This window comes from Ananas comosus, linkage group 18, assembly GCF_001540865.1.
Source record: "Ananas comosus cultivar F153 linkage group 18, ASM154086v1, whole genome shotgun sequence".
In the NCBI taxonomy this organism is placed as follows: domain Eukaryota; kingdom Viridiplantae; phylum Streptophyta; class Magnoliopsida; order Poales; family Bromeliaceae; genus Ananas; species Ananas comosus.
The window spans coordinates 6,079,106-6,096,427 of NC_033638.1; positions in this window are offsets into that span (position 1 = coordinate 6,079,106).

Here is a 17,322-nt window from a genome sequence, read left to right on the forward strand (position 1 = left end):
TTTTTTTTTTTTAACTATTGTTGATTGCCATTACTAATAGGGCTGGCAAACGAGCGAGCCGGCTCGTGTTCGACTCGTGTTCGGCTCGATATTCAGCTCGCTCGAGCTCGACTCGAAATTAAATGAGCCGAGCTTGAACAAAATAAAAGGCTCGAAATTCATTTCAAGCTAGCTTGGTATTACATCGCCGTCACTCGCACTCGAATTAGGCTCGAAAAAGCTCGAAACAGCTATGAAAAAAAAAAAAAAAAATTTATCATATAATATAGATATAAGCTTGGGGTTATATACTATTATGAGTATGAGACCTGCCCTCTGTACTCATAAATTTTTAACGTTTGATTGATGGAATTCGTGGTTGGTATGATGAGTGTCCCATGTAGACATGATATGGTCCACCTAGGGTTTGATGAGGTAGTTGTGGTTAGAATGTATGATCTATATGGGATAAAATGTATTATGGAATAGAATCTTAAGGTCGAAAATTTGATGCAGTATAAAGGAGCAATACTCATAAAAGATATAGCGTTGGACTTATATATATATAGATATATATATATAGTATTATATAGTAGGGCGTAGAATACTTTTACAAGTATCACCAAGTGAATACTTGGTGTGTTTTAGCCTTGGATGGAGAGATGGTGAGCTTGGAGATGATTGGCTGGTAGCGTGGTTGTGAGAGTGGAAAAGTGTTGATCCAAGCGCTATTTGTTTAATCCAAAGTAGATCCAATGTCTAAAAAACGTGGATAGCAACGAATTGGGGATGATATTATAAATATAATGCATTTTAATTATATATAGGCTTTAATTAATTTGGGCTTTATTGTTTGGCCCATAAAAATTAAACCAACAGTTCAATCGTAAATTGAGACCAAACTCCTAATTACATAACGAGCACTCTCTTCTTTCAGACTTTCACGTTGCAATAATGCTAATATTAATAACATTCAATTTCCAAATCCCTACTTTTTTTTCTCTCTCTCTCTCTCTCTCAGACCCTCATCTAGTCAGGAAGTCACCCTAGCTCACATTTCTTATAATTATTTTGTATTTTGAACTATTGGACATGTTGCATCAAATTGTAGGTAATGTTCTATAAAAATTAAACTATTTATTATATAATGTCAAGAATTTCAATCGGCTCGTTTAGAGCTCGAGCTCGGCTCGACTCGAAATTAGGCTCGCTCGAGCTCGGCTCGAATTAATTTCAAGCCGAGCTTGAGCCTAGATTTAGGCTTGAAATTAATTTCAAGCCGAATTTGAGCTGACATAAGCTCGCTCGAGCTCGGCTCGTTTCCACCCCTAATTACTAATAAGCCCCTATTGTAAATAGATTGGGATTTAACCCATTTAGGGCCCGATCGATGAGTAATTCACAATTTTATGTCGGAATCGTATAATAGAGAATATATCGTAATCGGCTTATCGCGATATACACATGCAACGTGATATTATATGCTGCACCTAATGCAGTCTCTCTCACAATACTAAACAGAGCTTAAATATAATGCATTAAACGTCAAAGCAGGAGGTTCAAATTCACAATCTCACATAACGAAAGGGATTTAGAATTACTTCTGACACCATATTATTCCAAAGATGGAACGACTTACGAGATGAAACACTGCAAGTGGTGGAGATGAGATTCTGGATTCCCATCCATCTGTGTCCCCTTCCCCACATCAGAAAATCTACTTCCTTTAAAAAAAAAAAAAAAAAAAAAAAAAAAAACATACATAAGGTAGTGCTAAAATGCTAAAATAATTGAATGCGTCTTTTTAGCTAATATACATATGCTCAAATTTATATTTTAATAAAGGCTAAATAAATTATAGAAAACATTTTTCGTAGCTACTTGTTTTTTCACTTTTTTTTCCCTAACTTAAAAAATTCTATATTTTTTATCCCCTCAACATCATTTAGCTCCCCTTCGTCAGGATTCCATCACTATTCCGGTCATTTCTTATAATTTATATTGAAAATATTCTTCAAAATAACAAAAAAATATTAAAAAATTATTTTTTTTTTCTTATAGAAGAAGTAAGAGCAATGTGGTCATTTTTTCTGAAAATATTTCTAAATTTTTTTTGAGAGAAAGGTAGTATACTATCCGCTTCGTTTATTTATTTTAGAAATAAACTTATCTAAAAATATGAATCAATTAGGATTTAAACTTGGGACCTCGGTTACCAATCATCAAATTTTTTGCCACCTGCGCTAGAGACAATTAATAATATTTTTAAAATTTTAAGAGGGTAAGATGTAAGTTTTTGAAAGTCAGAAAGAAAAAATAAAAAAAAATATTTATAAAATTTTGTTTTTGTAATTTAGTCTTTAATAAATTTATATTATTCTAATGTAATTCCAAACAATGGAAGATCAATTTTTTTCCAACATGGTGGCCAAAGACTGCCTACAAGTTGCAAAATCAAATGCAATTATATGGAGACAAGGTTGGTAAGCAGTAGCTATCTATATCTGGCCAATTAGTGCATGTTGAAAAATTTTTAGTAATTTGAAAAATGTTTCATGCACACCTAATGTACCTAGGGCTCGCAATTCAGCTCGCTATTCGCGAGCCAATTTATGTTCGGTTTGAAAAAAGTTCGAGATCGATTGCTCGTTTAATAAATAAGTCGAACATGAGCTAAATATTTCAACTTGCGATCTGGGATCACCTAATAGTAGGGCCGACAATCTAACTTGTTGTTTCGCGAGTCAGTTCATGTTCGACTCGTTAATAAATAAGCTGAACACAAACTGTATCTTTCAGCTCGATATTTTGACGAACCAGCTCATTTATGGCTCGTTTGAGTAAAAATGAGCCGGCACTAACTCACTCGTATTTGGCTTGTTGGCGGTCCTAACTGTATCAAATGAGTGTGTAAAGTAAACACACAATTAAACCGAATAGTACAGTAATATTTTTAGCGAACTATAGGGCGTTACAATATATATAACTTTTTATCCTTCTATAATCTGTATTTCACTATTCTGTGATTCGTAAAAATTTGTAAAAATAAAGTGTCATTTTGTTGCTCTATCTAATAGTAGGTCTTCACAAGATAAAGTTAACATGCGAATCCTAAATTTTATCCAAATCCGAATGCGAACGGAGCGAATTTATTTGATACTAAACAGATATAATTTTGAAATATAAAATAAGAAATACAACAGATTTGGATTCGAATATAAATTTTATCTGTACCCAACCCGAAACCGAATCCGAACCCGAACCTAAATTAATTGATTTTACATTATATAATATATAAATAAATGTTTGATGTTATATTTGTACTTCCATTTTAAAATTTTAGATTTAATGTAATATATTTTGATATATGGTAAAGAGAAATAATTATTTCGGGTTTGGATTTTCTGCTTTGGGTTCGAATTTTAAATTTTGACCGGGTTCAAATTTATATTCGAATTTCGACTTTAATAGTCGGGTTCGGCTAGTATTTCTAAAAGTCCGTTTCGAATCTGGCCCGCTGACATCCTTAAGCTTGTATGTCATTCATTTCGATTGGACTCATCGAAAGATTATGAATAAAAATGAAACCATTAATAAGAGGAGGCGAGCTGTCACGCAAAATGCCACATGCGAAATGGAAACTCTATTCCATAGTAGATGAATGCCCGAGGATGTGCCCAAATATGCCATCTTATTGTGGAATTAGAGGTTTACCTGTGGTAGGAACCGCGCGCGATAAAAAGGAAGCACCAATCGTATTGCCTGTGAGCAGTGAGTGCCACTGAGCGAGCCACAATGCGCTCCGCATTAGAATGTTAAATAGAAAGAAGAGTCGCACTATGTGACGTAGACTCATGAAAAGGCCAAGTTAGCAGGCCTGTTAAATAGAAAGGTTTTGAATATGGGCGTGGATAACCCTAATTCTAGTCGTTGGCGGAGATCGTCGACAGTAAGGGTGTTCGTGATGGGGTGTTGGAGTGGCACCCTATGAACCCTCATGTAAAAAAACAGTTATTTACACTTGTTTTTATATTAAAAAGTTGATGTACTAGACGTGCTCTTCAAAGTTATTTAATATTTTACACCTACAACTGAGGAAAAAAATAAATTAATGAGACACGTGAATGTTAGTGGTAAGTAAAATCATAGAAAATTCACTTTTTCTTACCTATGTTGAGACACCTTATAATGTTGGGTTATTTGCATACATGTTCCTGCAAACATAGTAAATTACGGAAATATTTCTACAAAACGGAAACTCTATAAGTTGTCCCTGCAAAAGTCCTAAGTTATGTAGATATGTCTCTCCGGTTAACATCCGTTAGTGATTTGTTTATTTTTTAACAGTGGATTCATGAAATGACCATTTTATCCTCACAAATATATCCCTCCAAAAGTTTTCCTCTTTCCTTCTCTTTCTCTTCCTCTTTGGACCGTTGAAGTAGACGACGGCGGCGGCGGCGCGGGGTCAGGTTCGCTGGCGACGAAGAAGAGGGAAGAACGCCGGGGCACCGGAGCTCTACCTGGAGCTCGTCGCCCTCAACGCCGTCCCCTCCCTCGTCGGCCTCCTCGGCCACGACATCGCCGACATCGTCGTCGACGTCGTCTCCCTCTTCACCGACCTCACCGACGCCGACGTCCTCGGTGACCACGACGACCCCATGCACGCCCTCGTCGCCGCCCTCGTCGACAACAACGCCCTCGAGCTTCTCGCCAAGAAACTCGCCCGCCTTTCCGAGGCCGACCCCGACGAGGTTCTTCTCCCTCGTCGGTGACGAAGAAGAGGGAAGAGGAAGAGGAAGAGGAAGAAGAAAGAAGGAAGAAGAAGGGAAAAGAGGAAGAGGGAAGAGGAAAAGGAAGAGGGTTCGCCACCGTCGCCGCCGTCGCCGCCGCATCTCCTTGCCGGCAACGAAGAAGAAGGAAGAGGAAGAGGAGGAAGAGGAAAAAGGGTAAATACGTCAATTTACACTTTAATTAACCATGGTTAAGTATTTTAACCATAGTTTAAAAAAATTTTCTAACAGATCTGGACGGCAGGAACATATCTGCATAACTTAGGACTTTTGCAGGGACAACTTATGGAGTTTCCGTTTTGTAGGGATATTTTCGTAATTTACTATGTTTGCAGGGACGTGTATGCAAATAACCCAATATTGTTTTACAGGTAAAATTTATAAAATTAAAATCTTTTCCCTTTATATAAATATATATATAATGCCTAAAAAGCTTATATAAAAAGTTGTTTTAAGATTTGTTCCTAAAATATTGAATAGCATATTGATATGGATATTAAAAATAAAAATTCTATAAATTTTAACATTACCTGATCCGAATCAGATCCGAACCCGAATTGATTTTATATTATATATATATATATATATATATATATATATATTTATATTTGATGTTACATTTAAATTTATATTTTAAAATTTTAGATTTATACTGTAATAAGTTTTGAAATAGTATAAAGGAAAACAATTGTTTCAAATTCATATTCAAATTTCGGATTTGATTGTCGGGTTTGGATTCGAGTTTTTACAAATTGGCTCCGAATCCACGTTGTTGACATCCCTATTCATGTGTGAAATTAACAAAATTAACGACTCTTTGACGGCGATGAATCGGAAGGGCATGCGTAATAATTTTGCATATGTAAAAGGGTCTTTTTGATATTTTACACTTTACGGCCCACGAGGGAGTTGTACGAAATTTCGAGTTTCAAAGGGGCACCGTTGAAATTGTCCCGTACGGAAAAGTCTCGTGTAACGGTTGTGTATCACGGTTTCTTGTGGGCCCCACCAGAAAATCTGAACGTTACGACCGCTTTAAAATCTACGCGTTTTGCCGCGTACTCCGTTGGAAATTTGGAAAGTGAAAATAAAATATAAATAAAGGGAAAATTTCAAATACCACCGCCTAGTTTCACATTTTTTACTTTAGTATCTTATAATTTAAATTACGTCCGCTTTAAAATCAACGCGTTTTGCGGCGTACTCCGTGGGAAATTTGGAAAGTGCGAATAAAATAAAATAAAGGAAAAACTTCAAATACCACCTCCGTGGTTTCGCATTTTTTATTTTAATATTTTGTAATTTAAAGTGTATCAATTTAGTACCCTGTGATTTCGCACTTTCTCATTTTAGTACCCTTTGGTTTAAAGTGCATCAATTTAGTACCATGTGGTTTCATTTTTCTCTTTTCGTCAGTTTCTTTGTTAATATTTCGTTAAATTATATACAAAAAACTTCAGACACCCGACTCAGGTTTATCGAATATTTACTTTAGTACCATTTAATTTAACTTTATCACTGATTTCTTTTTCCTCCGTTAATATTTTGTTAAATTATATACGAAAAACTTCAGATGCCCTACGTAGGTTTATCGAATATTCACTTTAGTACACTTTAATTTTAACTTTGTCACTGATTTAACGCAAAAAATTAGTGAAATGGATAATAAAAAAAAATAAAATCATAATGTACTAACTTAATATATTTTAAACTATAGGGTACTAAAGTTATAAAGTGTGAAACCACAGGGGCTAACTTGATATACTTTAAACCACAGGATACTAAAATGAGAAAGTGTGAATCCACGGGAAGGTATTTGAAGTTTACCCTAAAATAAAATAAAATAAAATAAAGAGTTAATTTCATACAGGTCCCTACAAATATAGTAAATTATAAATATATTTCTATAAAATTCAATTTTCATACGTTGTCCCTACAAAAGTCTTAATATTTTCAAATATGTCCTTATGGTTTGTTATCGTTAAAATACTATTTATTTTATAAGTAAAATGACCTTTTTGCCATCACAAATATGTCCCTCCAAAAGTCCCAACTCTTAATTGAAAAGGAATAGAAAGGTCAATTCACCTCATTAATTAATTAGGGTTAAATATTTTATCTATGGTTAACTAATTTTTTTTAACGAATTCTAACGGTAGGGATATATTTGAAAATATCAAGATTTTTGTAAGGGCGACATATGAAAGTTGAATTTTGTAAGGATATATTTACAATTCACTATATTTGTAGGAATCTGTATGAAATTAACCCTAAAATAAAATAAAAATGTGTGGAAACCCCCTCAATTCTAAGCGATTTTGAAATTGGTACCTCAACTTTATTTTTCCTGGATTGATGCTTTCTAAATTTTTATTTTTTTTGACAAGTGAGTATTGTTTTTATCATCTAAAAATTAGGAACTTTATCGTGAGTGTCTTTATTAAATTTTCCCTTATAGGTAGCTTCGTAGTTTCTCACTTTGTCTCCCTATGATTTAAAGTGTATCAATTTGCCCCTCTGTGGTTTTGTTTTTATCTTTTCGGTAGCTTTTTCGTTAACATTTTGTTAAATTATATACAAAAAACTTCGAATACCCATCTAGATTTATCAAATATTCACTTTAGTACCCTTTAATTTTAACTTTATTACTGATTTAAGGAAAAAAAATAATAAAATTGATAAGAAAAAAAGAAAAACAAAACCACATGGAGGCAAATTGATATATTTTAAACCACAGGGGGGCAAAGTAAGAAACTACGAAACCACATGGGGGGTTTTTGAAGTTTTCCCTTAAATTTAATAGTGTTGATTACACTTCAGCTAATAAAATAAGGATATTTAATAACTAATAGCTAATATAATACTTAACTAACTTAAAAAAAACTTAAATAAACAAAATAAAAGTTGAATGGCCTCCATCAAAAAGTTAAAAATTTCTGTTTCGACTAGTTTATTAATAAGCTGAATACGTGCTGACGCACGTGAACAACAAGTTAACTTGTCGGCCATATTACTGGATGAAAAATTAAAAAAATGTAAAAAAAATTAGAATCTTAATTTAATAATTGAAATTCAAAAAATATAAGCATTTTTACATTTGAATTGGTCTAAATCTAAATTTCAAGTTGTTATATTTAGCCCCTCTCTATCAGGGTTCCATCACTATTTTGTCCATTTTTTATAATTTATACTGAAAATATCATTCAAAATGACAGAAATATATTTAAAAAATTATTTTTTTTTTATATAAGAAGTAAGGGCAATTTGGTTATTTTGCCCTCTCCATTAACACCGTATCATCTTGAAAATATTTTTAAAATTTTAAGAGGGCAAAATATATATTTTTGAAAGTTAAGGAGGGAAAATAAAAAAACGGATATTTACAGAGAAATTTTCTATAATTTACCCTTTTTTTAATCTGCATTATTATACTTAGTTGAATTGTTATTAACTTTAATGATTTTGTTAACTGCTACATGTTAATTGATCTAATTTTATTTGCTAAAGATTAATTAAAATTATTAATTTTAATGAAATTATCAATATATTTAATAAAATTTTAATTTATTTGACTAAAAATCACTTAATTCTGAAAAAAAATAGAAGCTACGGGGTTTTAAAAAATAAAATTGAACAATATAGGCCAATTTGCATAAAAAGCCCACTTATTTTGGGCAATTGCAAAACCAGGCCACCTTTTTCGTTTTTGCAGATTCAGGCCAAATTTTTAGCAAACTGACAAAAATACCCTTATTACTTTTTTTCTCTCCTCTTTTTTTTTTTTCTCTCGTTCTTTTTTTCTCTCTTCAAAGAAGGTAGCGGAGGCGGAGGCGGAGGCGGAGGCGAAAACAACTCGCCTCGCCTCCGCCCCGCACGCCCTCGCCCTCGCCCTCGCCCGTGCAACCTGTTCTCCTCACCTCCGACCTTGCTGAGGCCGCGCCGCCACCGTTCTTCTTCACTAGGGCACGGCGACATCGAGACGCAGGCTCTTCTTCTCCACCGCGCGTCGGAACGCCAAGACGTCGTCGGAGGCGGCAGGCGGCGAGATCGCCTCCGACGACGTCGCGGTGGTTGCGATAGAAAGTAAGGAAGAGGTGGTAACAAAAAAAGGTTATAGAAAAAAAAATAATAATAAAAAACAAAAATAAAAATTATTTTTTTCCTACAGAAAAGATCAAAAAATAAAGAAGAAGAAAGAAAATGATGAAAATTATACTCTTAAAATAANGGCGGAGGCGGAGGCAGAGGAAGAGGCGAAAACGGCCCGCCTCGCCTCTCACCCTCATGCCCTCGCCCTCGCTCTCGCCCGCGCACCCCCCCCGCCTCCCTTGCCTCCGACCCCCTGCCGAGGCCGTGCCACGACTCTTTTTTTTTCCCTTTCTCCGACCCTCCTCTACCGTCTCCGACAAAAACGCCTCTCTTGCCCACTCTCGTTTTTCCCCGCCCTTCTCGTCCTCTTATTTTCTCTCCTTCTCCGCCGCCTCTAACGACGACGTATCTTCGCCGACGCCGATACTATGGAGGTCACGCGACACTGCAACCTTGGAGCGAGAGGTCCTTAGTAGCGTCGTCGCCAGCGCCGGCGACGTGACCGTTAGCAGAGACGGGTGAAAAAAAAAATTAAAGAAGGAAGAAGAAAAAAATAAAGATAAAGAATTATAAAAAAAGAAAGATGAAGATGAAATTGTATCGTTAAAATAAAATTACATTATTTTAAAGAACGTTGCACTATTATGGATATAAGTTGCACTACTTAAGATGTAAACTGCACTATTTAAGATGAAAATTACACTATTTAAACGAAAATTATACTCTTTGGGAGATATTTACACTGTTTCTCCTCTTATTACACTCTTTGAGATGTAAACTATATCTTTTAAGATGAAAGTTACATTCTTTAAAGAAAATTTACACTTTTTGAGAGATATTTATACCATTTCTTCTCTTGTTGTACTCTGTGAGCTGTAAACTACAGATTTTAAGAGATATTACACTATTTCTCCTCTTGTTGCACTGCTTCTTCTTTTGTTGCACTATTTCTACTCTTAAAGAGTGCAACAAAGGAAGAAATAGTGTAACAAGAGAAGAAACAATGCAACAAAGGGAGAAACAGTGTAACTATCTCTTAATGGTGCTGTTTACATCTCAAACAGTGCAACAAAGAAAAAAACAGTGTAAATATTTCTCAAAAAGTGCAACTTTTGTTTTAAAAGTGTAACTTTTATCTTAAAGGATATAGTTTACATATCAAAGAGTGTAATAAGAGAAGATACAATGTAAATATATTCCAAAGAGTGTAATTTTTATTTAAAAAATATAATTTTTATTTTAAAGGGTACAGTTTACATCTTAAATAGTGCAACTTATATCCATAATAGTGCAAAGTTCTTTTAAAATAGTGCAATTTTATTTTAACAGCGCAATTTCATCTTCATCTTTCTTTTTTATTTTTGGTCATTATTTTTTTCTTTTTCTTTTTCTTTCTACTACAATTTTATTTTTGTCACCCCTGTTTGTCAAAGATCATGGCGTCGGCGACGCCGTCGCTAAGGACCCTCCGCTCCGAGGCTGCAGCGCCGCAGCGACCTCCGCAGCATCGGCGTCGGCGAAGATGCGTCGTCCTCGGAGGCAGCGGAGGAGGAGGGAGAAGGAGACGACGAAAAAGCCGGGGAAGAGCGAGAGAGAAGTTGTAGTCGGAAACAGTGGAAGAGGGTCAGAGAGGAAAAAAAAAAAAGAGTTGCGGTGCGACCTTGGCAGGGTCGGAGGTGAGGAAGGCGGGGGTGCGTGGGCGAATGCATGAGAGTGAGAGGCGAGGCGGGCCGTTTCCACCTCCGGCTTTGCCTCTTCCTTTGCTGCCTTCTTTGGCGAGAGAAAAAAAAAATAAACGAGAGAAAAAAAAAAGAGAGAGAGAGAGGAGAGAGAAAAAGTAATAAGGATATTTTGATCAGTTTGCAAATACTCAAAATTCGTTATTTTTTTATACAACTTGGCCTTTTTTTTTAATACTAAAATTTTAATTTTTTTAAAATTCTCGAATTAATGAATGCAAGATGTGCATTTCATTTTAGAGTGTAGAGATAAGATTTTTTTAATTTTATATCCCCTATGCTGTTCCCTGTTTTGAAATTGCCGCATAATCTTTTATTCTTATGACTTGCGCTCTTTGTATAATCAATTTTTCTTAATAAAATCTCCGTGCTATCAATTTTTCTCAATAAGATCACTCCATCAGTAAAACTAATTGAAAATTTAATTCCTGACAATAAGCCGTTTAGATTTAGTACAACTGCGAAGGGCCCACTTTTCGAGGGGTCGCATATTCTAAAACTACTATAGTCCTAACATACTTAATCGTTTTAATATTTTTGAATCTAGTCATCGTCCAAAATATTATAACTAGATTAAGAGATTTAGTTATATTATAACTTATACATAACATTATTTCAAATTCTGAGAGCATCACGACAATATCGATGAGTAGGAAAAACAAATGGATTGCATACAATAATGATGGTGGGAAAAAGATAGAAGCGAAGCGGGATCTTTCCTAAATATTTTTTCTATTATATTATTTAGAAAAAAATATTGTATAGAGACCCCAAAACTCTAGCTTTTAATTTGGCTATGAGACTCTTAAATTTTATTAAATAGTTTAATATGCTTCCCTTCTTAACTAAAATTATTAATTATATAGTTGTTTTGATCACATATTATGTACATACCCTTAGAAAGTTTTAAAATATAAAAAAATTATTTTTCTATTCTAACATATGAAAAAAAAAAAAAATCAAAGTGCCCTCAATAATCATGCCTAACTAGTTAAGATACCCGCGTAATGAGGCGGATAGTTAATATTATATTTAATTTATAATTAATATTAGAAAGTATATTTTTAGTTAAATAATACAATATTAATAAATTGTCATTACTTAAAAATATTTTTTTTCACTGCTAAATAAATTTCAGAATTAGTATTCAAGCAAAAATTCAATATAGAGAAGCAAAAGAAAAGGAGAAAAAAGAATATTTTTTTTTGTTCACAGATAAAATAATATTTGACAAAAATTATATTATTGAGAATATATAATTATAAAGTGTTCGCGGTTCACGTCCGAAGTAAAATATTATCGATAGTTGAAACTTAATAATTTAATTCCGCAAACTATTAAGATAATAGAATAATTTAGAAAAAAAAATGAGCGAGTTCGGTTTAGAGTGTGGTGCTTATACAAATTAATACAATCATTCAACGTGGAGCCCTCACTCAACAAAAAAATCGGTTGAAAGATGGAAACTATGAATCAATTGGTCTGGTTCGGTCCAATGAAGCAAACCAGTTCAAGGAAAAAAAGAAGGCATCAGTTTGGCTTAGGCAGAAAAAAAAAAGGGAAACTTAAGCCAGTTTAGGGTAGAGGCCTCACTCAACTATAATCGGATCGGTTCAAACAATTAAAAAGAAAATACGGTTCAAAAATGAAAACGTATAAAACAATTGGTCTGGTTCAGTCCAATGAAGCAATTTGACTCTATCTGGTTTAAGTAAAGACAAAGGAAAACCATGTTTGGTTCAAGTAAAAAAAGGTAAAATTATTTGGAGGACTTGAGCCTGTTCAGGATGACACTCATACTTGACAACCCGGTTCGGTTCAAGTAAAGAAAAAGAAACCGGTATAGCCCACAACCAACAACATTGAAGAAAATGCTGTCATGTGGCAAGATTTTGGAGAAATAATGAATAGTAATAGATAATAGATAATAGACAATAGATTACTAGAACCATAAGGAAAAAAATATTCTTTGCGTTTCGAAATTATCGAAATTGCAAGATATGCGATCGAAATAGTTATGTGAATTAAACTTTTTTAATATAGTTTAGGAGGTCTAATTGTTGAAATTAAAAATTTGAAGGTTTCTGCTCTCATGGGTCGGATTCCGGACAGATTTTCAAAAACACAAACCCGAACCCGACTCCAAACCCAAAACCTGAATCCGACCAAAAATTTGAAACCCGAACCCGATCGGGAACCCAAAAATTTGAACCTAAAAAGATTATTTCTCATTTCAATATTTCAAAATATATTATATTAAATCTAAATTCGAATCCGGCCAAAAATTCGAATCGAAATCCGAACCTGAGCCAGACTCCATATCCAAACTCGAATCCCACCAAAAATTCGAAACTTGAACCTGAAAATCCGAACCTAAAATAATTATTTCTCTTTTTAATATTTCCAAATATATTGCATTAAATCTAAATTTTTAAAATACAAATTCAAATATGACATCAAATATTGAGCTAGACTGGTATACTATCGGTAGCACGGAGGCCTCCGTGCTACCAAGTTGTTTTCAATGATGCGGCTTCCAAATCAACGATCAGTTTCGTTAGACTTGATCTACACTATTGAAAGTATTTGGAAACTAAATTTCATAATTTTTCGGCATCATTTACCTATCAAACGAGCAGTATAAAAATGAACGGCTGAAAATAAAAATCTCATAAAAAAATGATGATAAAAGATTTGAATTTAAGATCAGAGGTACTAATCTTACTCTAAATAGTGAAAAAAAAATTTATAAAAATTTCATCATATTTGGATTGTTTTACACCGTTAAATTCACAAACGCATCACATCTACCATTAAAATTGTCAATTTTGAGACTTTTTGATCACTAGACAAATGATGCCAGAAAATTATGAAATTTATTTTCTAAATACTTTTAACAGTATAGATCAAGTCTAACAGAGCCGATCGTCGATTTGGATGCCGCATTATTGAAAACAACTTAATAGCATGGATCCCTCTATGCTACCGACCTAGTATACCGGCCTAACTCTCAAAAATTTATATACATACTATATATAATGTAAAATAAATTCGGGTCGGGTACTATCAAAATTCATACCCAAATCCAAATCCGTCGATTTTTTTTTTTTGATATCGTATTCGAAACTATGTCCATTTAGTATCGGATAAATTTATTTTGTTGGGTTCGGGTTTGCATAAAATTTTGGATATCCGCACCTATGGACATTCCTACTTTCTACATATATGATAAAGTTTAGGGGTCTCACTGCATTTTTACCATATAGTTGGTAACTTGGGATTATTACTCCGAGATATCGCAATACGGAGCCCCGATAAATAAAATAAAATAAAATAAAATAATATATTAGGACAAATAATATAATATAATATAATATAATATTAGATATGCCTCTTAATCTCAAGACAAAAAGGTGAAAAATACACGGAGACCCCCTCAACTCTAGTTGATTTTGAAATTAATCCTCAACTATTTTTTTTTGGGTTTGGAATTAAGTGATTTTAGTTTACAAAATTAATTTTTAATAATATAAAATTAGACTAATTGGTGATTAGTGACTAGTAGAGTTATTAAGTATGATAAGTTGTGAGATAACCAAGTATATAAAAACTCCTATAAAAAAATAGCAATTAAAAAAGGCAAACCAAAAGGTCGACCCCCCTCGACTATACGTCATTCTGAAACAGGCCCCTCAAGTATTTTCTTAATAGAGATTTAATTTTAATACTTAATTATGTTAAAATTTCTACCAAATTTAGTAATTTTATTAGTTATTAGTTATTAATTATTCCAATTCTATTTACTAAAATGTAATAAAGTCATAAATTAATGAAATTATCGACAAATTAATAAGCCCTCCAAGTTTTGAGGTACTAAAATAAATTATATTAATTATCCTTCTATATTTTATTATTATTTCAAATAGGTCCAACTATTTAGAATAATTATTGAATTCAGTTATAAAACTTAGTAAATATAAATTGTATGTAAAGTTATTTATAATTAAGCAAGAGAATCATATAAATTGAATAAATAGGAGATCTCCTTTTTTTAATTTTTTATATATTATTAGAGTTACAAATTAGATATATATTGTCATGTGGATTAATGTATATACTAACTCGTTTAAGTAGAGTTTTACAATCTAATTATTTAAATTTTAATATTTTTGAATCTATTTGAGATGATGATAAAGTATGGGGTGGTAATTGAATTTTTTTAATACATAGTAATGTAATTGAGACTGGGGTACCGAAACTAGACCTTGGGTTGAAGTGGAGTTTGGTTAGGGCATGTTTGGTTACTCGAAAGTCAGCAAAGTGGAAAAAGTGACTTTTATAAAAGTAATTTTTTAGTTCAATTGTTTGGTTGCTATAAAGTAAAAAATTAACTATAATTATATATATATTTTTTATTAAATTATATATAAAGATGTAAAAATATAAACAAACGACTTATACTTGCAATTTAAATTAAAAATTTAAGACATAAATTTAATTTACAATTTGAATTTAAAATTTAAGTTAAAACTTATAAGTGAAATTAAATTTTAAAATAAAAGATCAACACAAAAATTAGAAAATTTATTCAAATTTGAATTTATAATTTGAATCATATATTAATTTACTTCTTGATCTTAAATTCTGAATTCAAATATGAATTCATAATTTAAATTAATATTTAAATTTAAATTAAAATATGAGTTTAAATCACAATTCGAATCAAACATTTGAATTCATAATTTGAATTCAAATTCAGACTGAAACTCATTATTGAAGTTAAATGTAAATAACAAATTTGAATTTAAATTTTAACATGAAAATTTAAGTTTTAAATTTAAATTTCAGTCAATAATTTGAATTTATACTTGGAACAATTTGAATTCAAATTTCAAATTGAAGTTCTTAACTAAAAATAATTTGATTAAAATTTAAATTTAAATATAAATTTAAATTCTAGAATTCAAAATAAAAATTAAAAATTTAAATTTAAATATAAAGTCATAAATTTGAAGTTAAAATTTTATGTTGAATTTTAATTCACAAATAAAATTCAAAATGTGATCATAATTTTAATTCAAATTTAAAGTGAAATTAAACTTTAAAAATAAATTTAAATATTAAAGTTAAGAACTAATATATCATCTTAGTTAAGCTTTCCACTTTCGATGATTTTGAGCCGAAGTCAAAAAAGTGAGATTTAGTTATAACTCACTTTATCAGCCTACTTTCGTAAAGTAACTTTTATATTCACTTTTGTAAACCAAACAACCGATAAAACCTCACTTTCTAAAAGTATCATTTTCGATACTACACTTTCGGTAAACCAAACATGCCCTAAAACTAATTTTACTCTGCTGTTTATTTTGCATAAAGTGAATAATGTAAAACTATAATTTATTTATAAATAATAAATAACTTAATAAATAATAAATAATAAATAATAAATAAAAATAATATAATTATCTTCCTATATAATTAAAAAAATAATTTAAAATAACTAAATTATTTTTTATACATAAATTATTATAATACAATAATAAAATTATAAAATAAAAAAATATAAATACTTAGCTAATCATATTTTATATATACAAACTAAATGAAGGAAATAATAAAACTTAATTCATCAAATCTTATTATATTTTAAGTATACAAACTAAATAAAAGAATAATTAGTTCCATAATTAATTATATTTAAATATAACTAGCATAACTCATTGTATTATTTTATTTTTCACTTCGTCTTTCTTCACCATAATTGACTTCGGCCCAGAGTGAAGGTAATTATGCTGTTTCGGATAACTTAGGTTTTGATCCGTATTTTTATTACGGCGAAACAAATAGTAGAAGTAAATGTTTACGGTCGAAAATGACTTCACTCCTCTCCGGTTACGCCCAAACAAACAGGCCCTAAAGTGCAAAGGGGCGCTTAATAACTTTGGGTCATTTGGTTCGGCGTAAAATGAACCGAAAAATTATTTTCGGTATGAAAAATACTCTTATTTGGTTCAATGTAAAAATATTTTTTTGTTAAATTTACAAATTTGAAAAAAAATTAAAGTTTTTGTTTTTTTATTGGTTTTTGGCGAAAAATAAAAATTCAAGCCGTATAAATTTTTTTCATTCATTTTTTCCACTTACTACGTTTGGTTCAACATAAAACTGTAAAAATTAATTTTCTATGGAAAAAAATTTTCGGTGGAAATTTTTTTTTATATCTTATAGTATTTGATTCGTAAAAAAAAAGAGATTTTTCATCAGCATTTGTTTAGTTGAAAGGCAAAAAATTCATATCTGTTTGGTTTGGTAAAAAAAAGAAAAAAAAATTTATGCAGCTTCAGTTTTCGTTTTTCACTGAAAGACAGCGAAATACGAAAACTTAAATTTGTCCCCAAATCTAAAAATATTTTTTTCGAATCAAACAAGAGAAAAAATAATTTTCATTTCAAAATTAATTTTTTGGTTCGTTTTATGGGAAACTAAATAAAAGTAGATTTTTTTTTCTTTGGACCAATTATGTGATGATAAAAAACTTTTTTTTTCCTATAAATCAAAATTATAAAGCGTAAATTTTTTTTCACTAAAATTATTTTTTATGAAAATTATTTCTCACTATTTTACGTGAGCCCTCAGCCAAAGAGTCAAAGTTTAAGAGGTGATTTAAAAATTTTCCATTGTTGAGGGGTCTCCATACATTTTTACCTAACAAAAAGACAAAA